Genomic DNA, 11,001 nt, shown 5'->3' on the forward strand with positions numbered 1-11,001 from the left:
TTGTGTTCCTCAGTCGACACGTGAATTTATAACGCAGCAGAAGGATTTTTTCCTTGGGCTAGTTGGTGCTTGCTAATAATCATCATGTAACGTGAGAAGACAAAACGGACACACAGAACCACAAACCACAGGCCACCATAACGCAGCATTTGGCTTTTAGTTTGGTTTTTATCATCCTTGTCCTTGATAATGTTTGGGGTACGGGGATCAAGCGTTTTATAAATATTTTTCTCCAGAATAAAATATACGTCACTTGCCAGCAGCGTTCCATCCTGTGATTTCTACTGTGACGTTCTTTTTCGCGCTTTTTTTACGTCATAACGACAGACACCTCAGTGTCAAGCTTCCTTAAAAACTGAAAAGAAGCCGATTATACAAAAAAAAAAACAATTATTCGCAAGACGCATTAATCCACAGGGCTACTGGTTTGTGTAACCTTTCAAACAACTACTAAAGATCGCTCCTTATATTTTGCTCACTGTCTTTCACTTTTTTTTTTTTTCGCTTTGCAACAGGTGCTGTCATTTCATGTGAACACGTTCTGCAAAATTACGTCCCCGTTTCAGCTAGCGTAGAAAGGGACAAGGTGTTGAGAAAATATAAGGGAGAGCTGTAGAAAACTCTCTCCTCTCCTTCGACACCGGTCTCGGCTATAACTTCACAAAAGAACAAGCCAGCTCGCGGTTCAAAATCCGCGATGGAACGCGCGGTTCCCAGTGCTCCTCACCTGTCGATCCACAGCGTTAGTAATACCACGCCCGTTCAAAGCAGCAGCTAGTTCCTCTGCCTATTCCCGCGACACGGCTTCGGTTACCCCACAAACCACCCTATTTCTCTCCCTCCCTTCGAACCCTTGCCCCTTTCCCTCGGTTGATAAGCGTTCGCCCATTTCATTCACCGCTTTTCCCTTACTAGCCTTTCACTACTCTTGTCTGTCCAGCTCAAACGGCCCACCGGACCCGAGACGGGAATCTTTTTTTACCCCTCGCAAAAGGACCTATTGGCGTCCCCGTCAATGAAACGGCCACCAACCCCCTCGAACCATCTGCTTCCCTTGCCCCGCGGGACGAGCGTCGTCGGTAGGGAGTGAAAAGGACGCGATGGGGAAAGCGAACTTGGGTCGAACGCCGGCTCCGCATGAGGAGGGGGGGGGGGGACGAACCCGCGGCTGTGAACGAAAGGGCCTCGGAATTCCCACAGGAGGGCACGACGACTTTTGCAGCTGCTTGACCTGAAACGACATGCACGCACGACTCTCAGCGACGGTGCAGGTACCAGACGATGGGCGATGCAGTGCTTGTGTGGTGGGGCTTTGACCGTCGGGGCCAGGGGAAACACGTTGGGAACATATCTGTCGCTTTCTGTGCCATAGACGCAAGGCGCGAGGTCTGCGACGCAGGAAAGTGTAAATGTGGGCTGTATCAAGTGATTCCAAGTAATCAGCGACCCATTCGCCGCATACAGTGCGATCAACAAAACAAAAACAACTCGCAGGGTCTCTTGTACATTCACCTAAGACGACTCGAAGGCGAAAGCAGTCTTCTTTTTTTCTTCTCACTCGACGTACTAATCCTTCCCTCCTCTGGGATCGCCCACCTTTGACCAAGCGACGATGGCATGTGATCACGTCATCATGTCTTGTCACCTTATGTGATGTCATGATGACCTCATGGCGTGATGATGATTTTGTGCGTCGATCGCGTTGACGCCTCCGACAGTCACTTTTCACGTTTAATGAGCCGTATAATGAAACGTGATACGAAACGTTTCATTAAACGTGAAATTTTCACGTTTAATGAAACGTGAACATTGACCGCCTCCGGCGGTCAATTTTCACGTTTAGGGAGGCACCTATGGCTCCTTGAAAATCTGAGTTTACATGCCGCACTTCTCTGTACATATTCACGTAGAGTGTCCTTTGATGATTAATACAATTCATAAATGCGCTAAGTTATGCATGTCATTATAATCAATGATTAGCGAATGATTGTTAATTAGCCAATGACTCGCTCTTGTTTTTACGCGCATTTATAAAGGCTGCTGCTTGGTGTAATGATGCTCAACGATTGCAACCTTCGAATCTTTTTTTTGTATATTTTACCCGGTGACTTATAAAAAAAAATTCGGTATTGCATAGGAAACACTCCGTATTGTCCCGAGGTGATGGCACAATGCAGGTGTTTTGGTAAAATTTGAAGCTGGAACTTGTATGACAAAGCCCCCTTTCCGCATCACCTTTTATTGAATTACGATGTTTCTGTGATCCCCCTTTCTTTACTTGTATATCGTCATCACTGTAGTAATCATCCTCAGTCTCCTTCATGTCACTTGCTGAATGAGAGCCTCTCTGTATGATCTTCGAATTTGTCCTATATCTAGCGAACCGATTCCAACTTATTCCTCCGAACTTCTTTATTCCATCGCCTCAGCTATATAACTCGCCTTCCTCCTCGGCTGCATTTCTATCTTTTCGAATACGTTCCGTTCCTTCATCTGACTCCGGTTATCTGTCGTACGTATTATGTGGCCTGCCTAAGGTCCCTATTTTTTTTTCTCGCTTAATGTCAACTAGAATAACGATTACACCGGTTTGTTCGCTCCCCCATTTTGCGGCCTTCCCATCTCCTAAGGCGACGCTAAAGAACAATGTGATTATTCTTTATTGGTAAATTACCCTTTTGTAATACCAAATCGCCACTGTTGCCGAGAGAAGATGCTTGGTAAGTGCACAGCCGCGCAATTCAGGTGGCGACGCCACGATCAAGATCCTGCACCAATCACCGTGACGTCATACGTTTCGACGGGGTCCAAGAGCGTCTACGTAGTTCTTAATCGGTAAAAATAGACAGATTTAGTTGGGCGTCCGCAACAACGTACGGACGCAGCCTGCCAGCCATTTCCTATGGCAGGCTGCGTCCGTACGTTGTTGCGGACGCCCAACTAAATCTGTCCAATGAAGTATACAGTACTCACGGACGGAAACAGGACAATGTAGGGCTAAGCACATTCTTTCGTTTCTACAGTCTTCAGTTCTGGCCCTATCGGCATAATTTCGACTCTAACGCGTAGTTCAGAGGCAACATTATCTTTACAGACCATCGTCCCGATATGACGTGGTTATATATCTCGAGCAATTGCGCATAGCAATGGTTATACTAAAAAAATATGTCGCGTTTGAATCCGTGAGCACTGTACGTTGTTATCGGGGGGCGCCATGAACTAAACATACCAATTTAAGGAAATTCCTTTGAGCTAGTGTGGCCAAAATACGACAAAACACTTTGAAATCCCTGACGTCGCGCTGACATAAACATGCCCAGATTTCAGGTCTAAATTTTAAAAATTGAATATTTGGTCTTTAGTTCCTCATCTATTAATAAACATTCATGTTTAAAACAAAAGCTTTTTTAAGCAACGATGACAGAAGAACTAAGAATTTGACAGGAAAGCGCTGTCTTGTCAAATTCTTAGTTCTTCTGTTCTCGTTTTATGTGCGCTTAAAAAAGCTTTTGTTTTAAATATGAATATTCACCAACTAGCCCATCCCGCCGTCTTGCTATTAATAAACCTATGATGGTGAAATTAGCAGCAGTAGAGAAAGGGAAAATAGACAACCACCCATTTGTAGCTCGAAGCCACAAGGAAATCCATACGGATATCTCAGAAATAAAGCCTCTTAGTTGCCGAAAAATTCGTCCTGGTCCGGGGATCGAACCCGGGACCAACGCCTTTCCGGGGCGGTCGCTCTACCAATTGAGCTAACCAAGAAGCTAGCAATTGGCAGCGTGAGGGCGAATTCATCGACAACTCGAAGCAACCGGACACGCATTGCAAATCAGTTCTGCGGAATTCCGCAAGGTGGCGGAAGGTGGCCCTTCCGCCACCTTGCGGGATTCCGCAGAACTGATTTGCAATGCAGCAGCAGTAGTTTTCAATTTGTGCTTTATCCGTCTAAGCAGATTCATTGTATCACTTATAATGTCCCCTTAATATTATGGCTACCTTTTTTGTTCTGTCCCACGCTTCGTGTTCTTTAACCTTTCTCCGAGTCTCTTTGTTGTCCTCCAGGTCTCAGCATCATATGTTCGAACTGGCAATATGCGATGATTGTACAGTTTTCGCTTTAGTGACGCTGGTAAAGAGCTTGTCATGATTTCGGAATATTTGCCGTGTGCGCTCCAACTTATTTTATTCTTCGGTATATTTTCTTTTCGCGAGTGGGCTCCTGTGGAGACAAGTTGCTAATATTTAACTCTTGTTATTTCATCAGAATATTGCGCATAATATATGTTTTCAGCATATGAACATTTAGTTGTCCTGCTTTCTCGCTTTAAGTCTACCCTTACCTCTTGCTACTCGTCGTTGTCAATGCTGAAGAGCACAATGTCTTGCGCAAAATGCACGCTGCTGAAGTAACTCTCTCACAATATTTACGTTTCCTCACAATCTAGGCGTCTGGTTACTTCTGCTCGCAGTAAGCAACCCTGAAACGATCTGATCTCGTTACCCGATTTCTTTTAGAGCGAAAGCTCCACTGCTCCATGTCTCGCAAGGTCCCATCGCGTCACGATGACCTTGAGCCACCGGAGCGCAAGTGTGACAGGCGTGACGTCACGCCACGTGATCCGCTGCGGAGAGGTGTCGAAACTGCGCTCACTGGGAGCCTAGCCCCTGCGGTACCACGTCACCAGGCGAAGGTTTAAAGGGCCCTTTAACCAGAGGTCGAAAGTTAGTTCTGGCGTTGCACTCGTGCACGAGTCTACAGCGAATAATATAAACGCAGCACTTGCTCGTCTCGTTCCTTATATCACTTTGCTGCCTTCGTAGGCTCGTCTAAGGTATTTATGCTTTGAAGTCCACTTTGTGGCGCCGTGCTTTCAAAACTTCTGGTACTTCTGAGTCGAATGCCGTTTTGTAGACTATAAGACCTACATCAAGTGCTTTCTTGTACTCGGTAACTGTCTCAATTACTTGATAGATCGCATGGCTGTGATATATCGTTTAGAAAACCTCTCTGAAGTTTATTCTCTTTGTTGATGAAAGTGAAGCGTTTCTCTCATCCTGTTTGAAATTACCTTCATGAATATTTTATTCAATACCGAATGTAAGCTGTCTGGTCTATAAGCCTTCAAGTTTTGAAGTCGAAGCGATGGAAGCCTTACGCGAACGACGACGTGCCCGTTAGATCTATGGCATATGCGAACGCTCGGTTTTAGCGCAAGTTTCTGTCTCTGGAGTTTGGACATCCATGTCGTGTCTGTGACTGTACGTCTGTGGTTTAACTCGAACCTCTCTGCGCTGAGAAGCAATTTAGAAACAGCCCAGCATCACGCAGCTAAAGATTAGCAACATCCTAGAAGGAGCCTAGAAACGACCTAGCATGATCTAGCTGAAGCCTAGCAACAACCTAGGAGCAAGCAGATTAGACTTCACAGTCATCGAGCTTGGCTGTTTCAAGCCTTGCGCGACTTAGGGCAAGCTTTGCCATTTTCTTTCTTTTCTCGTGTTAGTAAATTATTTTTTTAAATTCCAAAATCATCACTCTTACCACCAGAAGACGCTTGGTAAGCGAGAAAATGCAGAAGAAAATGCGGGAGGGGACGCCAGCTTGAAGCTTTTTCACCAATTACCTTGACGTCATAGTTATTGACGGCGTCTATACTGGGGCCTACGTAGTTCCGAATCGGTAAAAAAAAAAAATGAAGTACATTGCCCTCTGAGGGGGCCAGAGACTTTACATGCCGAGTTTCAAGAAATGTCGTTGAGCCAATGGCATCAAAATGCCGTCTCTCTTCAAGTGTTTTTTATGAAAATGTTGGTGTTTTTCCCGCTTCTTGGCACATTTCAGGTGTTGATAGTATTATTATTACTTCCATTTTGATGCTGCCGCCTTATTTACTGTGGCCTCTATATCTCTGACGTTAAAAATCTCTGTCTCAATGATTATTTTCTTGTTAATCAGCTTTCATAGTTTAGCATATTCCACTTGATCCCTTGAGGTCGGCCCTTTTATCACTTGTCATTTTTCTATTAGAGAGTTTTAGTTTTGTGGAAAACAGCAAACGCGACCTTTCGGCATTCGCATTTGCTTTACCTGCCTCACACACCGCGTACGCAGAACGTTGCTGGAGCTGTTGCGTATACGTGCGGTACGCTATTCTCGAAATTCAGCGTTGACCGCTAACGGACGCAAAGCGACCCGTACCTCGGGCAACATGGCGGCGTGTGTATAAAGTGACGGCCGTCCACATCGGGTCCTTGAAGTGGTCGGCCTCAGGACGTAGCCAGGGCGGTTGCTGTTGGACCGAAAGCACCACTAGTATACAGTGAAATCTTGTTGATACGTTTTTCACGGAAACCGCAAAATAAAACGTATTATGCAAAAGTCGTATTAACCGAAGAGCTTAAAAAAGGAGGAAAATATGCATACTCCATCAGCAATTAACTTCTATTGAGCAACATTAGGCGATGCACCGTGATAGATGTCGCGGTGCATCGCCTGGCGCATCATAGTAATAATCATCATCATTAGACGCAGCGGCCGCGCCTGGAACCGATCCTTTCACCGTCAGGCCGAGGTTGTTGAGGCCTCAGCGGCTCTGCAACGTGCATATGATTGCTTGTTGAAACGCGCTTTGAGCTAGTATACCGAAGAATACACGAATGATTTCCAGATATACCGGTCATGATCCACTTTCGCGGTCGTATTATTCTTTATTGGGGAAAATGGGATCGTAATAAACGCGTGAAAATGCATTATTTCCAAGGAACCTTGGCCGGGAATAAAAAGAAAAACGTATTAGGCCGGAAAAACATAATATGCGGAATCGCACCAACGAGATTCTACACGTCTCCCAATGTCATTCAATCATTACCTAATGAAAACCAACAGACAGTGCAGCTAAGCAAGATATAGGGGATATTACTTGTATGTGTTAAATTTAGTATAGTAATTGTGACATTAGTTGAAATGAGTTACTGTGGATGAAAAGTAGGCTTGCCGCAGGTATGGACCAAACCTACTACTTTCGGATAACGCGTCCGACACTCTACAATTGAGCCGTGCCATGTTTTCTCCAGTTCTTCTCTTGTCCAGAGTTTTTGATAATTCCAGAATATTTTTCCGCGCGTTATTTTTCTTCCAATCTTGCTCTCTTTACCAGGATGGTACATTAGGCCCGAGAAGGGTACACTGAATTTAAATTCCAGTCTTTGGCAAATGGCTCTCTTGACCCTTCAAATGAGACAGACAATATTCTTTAATGAAAATCCCGGAGAGCTTAGCCTGATTTGTCGCCTGGCTTGCTACTCCGGGTGTTGGGTGATGACTATGGTATATACAATGATCACATATACACACAAATGGTACGTTCAGCCACAAATGCACATATACTATACAGTCATTCACAAACTTTGGTTAAGTCGAGTGTTCCTCAAGAACACCAACAGCGCTTTTGTGTTGCGCATCGCACAACCGCTGTCTTGCCACGGGCCGAGAAGGTGCCGCAGCTCCAAGCTCGAGCCGTGTTGCAAATGAAGTGCTCCCTTCAGAATCTGTCGTTCGGCGTCGTAACGGGAACGACGTCGTACTCTGCGACTGTTCCCTTTAAATGAACGCATGTGCTTCATGCGTACGGTGATGACGGTGAGTGCTTTAACTGGCTCCTATAACCGGAGAGTCGAAATTCGAAGAAGAAGACGTCGCTCTGTTCGATTCGCTGAACAGGCTGTCTTGCTGCACTTGTACGACGTATCAGGCACGTAGCCAGGATTTTTTTTCGGGGGGGGGGGCAAGGCCCAATTGTTCGAAAGACAGTCTTTCCATGGCTAAAACAAAAAAAAAAAGTTGCCTGGAAATATAGAGGGCTGGAAAAATTTCGGGGGGGGGGGCCCGCCCCCCCCCTTGCCTACGTGCCTGCGACGTATACTGTACTTGTGTCCTGTTTGCGTTGTACAGCGACAATATATCGTACACTTATTAAGGCGAAAGCCTTAGATGCCTCATCAAAGGCGAGAATTTACCGGCGTCCCGCACTGTCTGCGCCGACACGAGTGATGCGAAAAATCATCACCACGTGATGACGTTTCACATGACGTCATCTCGTGACATCGCCCCTTGGTCAAAGGTGGGCCGATTACGGAGGTATTGTAACACCAGGTGAGGCGCAGGAAGCTTGCAACGGCTGCGAACCCCGTTACGTGCGTTAGGTGCGGATAACCCCGTTAGTCGCGGAAAGCTTTCGGTGGGTGGCGGGGAAGGATCAATGCATCTGCTGAGAAGAAAAAGATGGCTTTCGCCTACGAGTAGTCTTAAGGCCTGAACACACGAACGCGTTGTAGCGCGTCAGCGCGTGACCTTTTGACGCGGCCTCTCCCCATGGAGAGAGAGGGCGCGCGGCTACGCGAAGCTGCGCGCCCTCTCTCTCCACAGGGAGAGGGCGCGCAGCTTCGCGTAGCCGCGTGCCCTCTCTCCCTATATGGAGAGGGCGTGGCGCCGCGTCAAAAGGTCACGCGCTGACGCGCTGCAACGCGTACGTGTGTTATGGCCTTTAGGTGAATGCATAAGGGACCCTGTGATATATTTTTTTTCATCAGCTGATTTCAAGAGTCACTTTATCGTTCCTACAATTTCTTTCTTTATTGTCCGCGTGTAGTTTGATTGTTGCAGTTCATCAGGCAGATTTCGAAGGCACCCCATCAAAGCTCCGCAACCTTGTAAATGATGCGTAATTAAAAATAGCTAAATGGAGCTGATTGACCACAAGAAACACCCATTTCTGGCCTAGCAATTGGGCGGGTAAGTTGAATGAACAGGAACGGATGCCTCAGACAGGCTGGCCGACGTTTCGATAGAGGGACCTACCCTTGTCGGAGGCGCCTTGTCATCCATTGACGTGTTAGCTTTAAGCGGGTTAGTTGTGAAGAACTAATCGCCTTAAAGCTAACACGTCGGAAGTGTCTCCCTGAATTTGGGCTCGAATGCCTTGAGGCGGTATTGGTGGTACTTCCGCAATCTCATATTTTAGTATGTACGTCACATACATTCAACACCCACAGACCACTCCGCATGTCACTGTCGTAATTTTACACTATATATGATTTTTATGCCTCCATATAGAGCCCATTTCAACGCGATAGCGTCAGAGAGCTCGTTTCACAGAAATTTCGGTGTCGGCGTCAGCGTCCGTGTCGTCTTCGTTGGTTGTGAGCGAAAAATTATCATTTGTCCGTGACCTAAAAATCAATGCAAATAAAATAAATAATAAAAGTCTAATAAATAATAATAAAAGACCGTCTGTGTGGCAAGCAGGCGTTCTAGCACAGAGCGACGCTATTGCTTGAAGCTGCTTCGGGGGAAAAAAGAACACTATATGAATGTCACGTAGTAGAAGGATTCTCCTCAGCGTATGTAATATTGCGTGGCACAAGCGTAGAATCGCGCCAGGCGACAGAACATGTGAATTGCACAACGAGTGGGTGTTTTAAAGGCCCACGCATTACAAAGCGGTTAGACACATTTAATCATCGTCAGCTGCAAAAGCATGAATGAAGTGAGCAGCTGCGTAGGCTCGCGTGTTGCCTTATACGGACGCGTAGTGGGCCTTTCGCTGATTCGCAAAATAATTATGTACTTGCACGCACTTGAATGCCTACTTATGAACTTCGCGCTTGAATGCGAATTATGCACTTGAATGTGTACTTGCAGTACGCATTCTAGGATAGTTTGAAACGTCCAATGTTACGCGCACAGTCGTTCGTTTCCTTACGGCACGGTTGAGGCATGCGCCGAGAACCGAAGCTATATAGGCTTGCGATTGAGAAGGTGATGCGCACGGAGCCCGATTGCGCTATCGCATTCTGCTCTTGAAAGCGAAGCTCAGGCGTCCTCTAAGTTTTTTTAGACCACTTCACAGCCATAGTACATCCTATAATCGTAAATCATTAGTCACTGTTAACGCCACATTGGCAGCCATATCGCACTTCGGCCACACGTGCCTCTTGGGCCGGTAAGCATTACATATAATCATCATCACGCCAAGGACGTCACGTCCCGTAGTGTCACTGCGGATATCTTGCCATCTGGAAAAGGAGAAACTGGAAAGGAAATTAATATTCGGCGAACATGAATATTTGGCACCAATCAAAGTGTCCTTTCCAACACAACGTACGGCCAGTTCTTGCCACTCGCGTGGTTTCAAAAGGTGGCGGGGTGCCTCGGTTGCGCTTAAGGTCGCGCTGCGTGAAGCGTGGCTTCGCCTGCCGAGTCGCGGTCGCACGCGCCACCATGCGGCACCGCAGGGTACCTCCCCCTCCCTCCCTCCCTCTTCCACGACTGTATTTGGTGCACCCTCCGTTCCGCTCGCAGCAAATGCATTCGGTATTGTTTGAAGCCACCTTTTCCACCCCTGGCAATGGGCCCCACTCCCTTTATCTCGGCTTATGGGACCACCGTGCGTAGCGCTGGGGACAATGGCTTCAGCCGGGTGGGTGGCCGGAACGGTTGCACTCGTATATCGTGTCGGGGACGAGAGCGCGATTGATTCATACACAGAGTTTGCCGCCGAATGAAACCCCTGGTGCTGTACGGTACTTTGTGGGCTTTGGGCAGCGTGAGAAACGTATGCTCCGCTCGTTGTGTACATATGCTCCTGCCTCTATGTGCAGCCTGTGGGAAACACCGTTAATCGGCCCTTTTTTACGCTGCCCAAGGCTGCGCGTGTCAACGTATATAGTGTACGCGCTGCTTTTGTCATCTGGTGGCTTTCGTATTGAGCTCCCTGGGAGCCACACGAGGCCATAAATGCTGTGGGAAAATGTAGAATACCGCGGTGCTGAATATCTGCGCTTTCTTTTTTTTTTAGTACGGGAAAGATGAACTCTGAGCTAAATAGCTTTTAATTCGGAAGATTATGTAAAAAATAGATAATTACATTTGAGTAGTGCATGAAATTTCAAATCAGTTTCGAGTATACCTATATGCTGTGTTTTTATTATAGGTAT

General features: G+C 46.7%; 1 non-coding gene across 1 annotated transcript; it reads right to left on the reverse strand.

Moving 5' to 3' along the window:
- Positions 1-3,694: 3,694 nt before the first annotated feature.
- On the reverse strand, positions 3,695-3,768 carry Trnas-gga (transfer RNA serine (anticodon GGA)). Its single transcript has one exon. It is a non-coding gene; the product is annotated as a tRNA-Ser (tRNA).
- Between the last annotated feature and the right edge of the window lie 7,233 nt (positions 3,769-11,001).

Source organism: Rhipicephalus sanguineus, chromosome 10 (assembly GCF_013339695.2).
Source record: "Rhipicephalus sanguineus isolate Rsan-2018 chromosome 10, BIME_Rsan_1.4, whole genome shotgun sequence".
Classification (NCBI taxonomy): domain Eukaryota; kingdom Metazoa; phylum Arthropoda; class Arachnida; order Ixodida; family Ixodidae; genus Rhipicephalus; species Rhipicephalus sanguineus.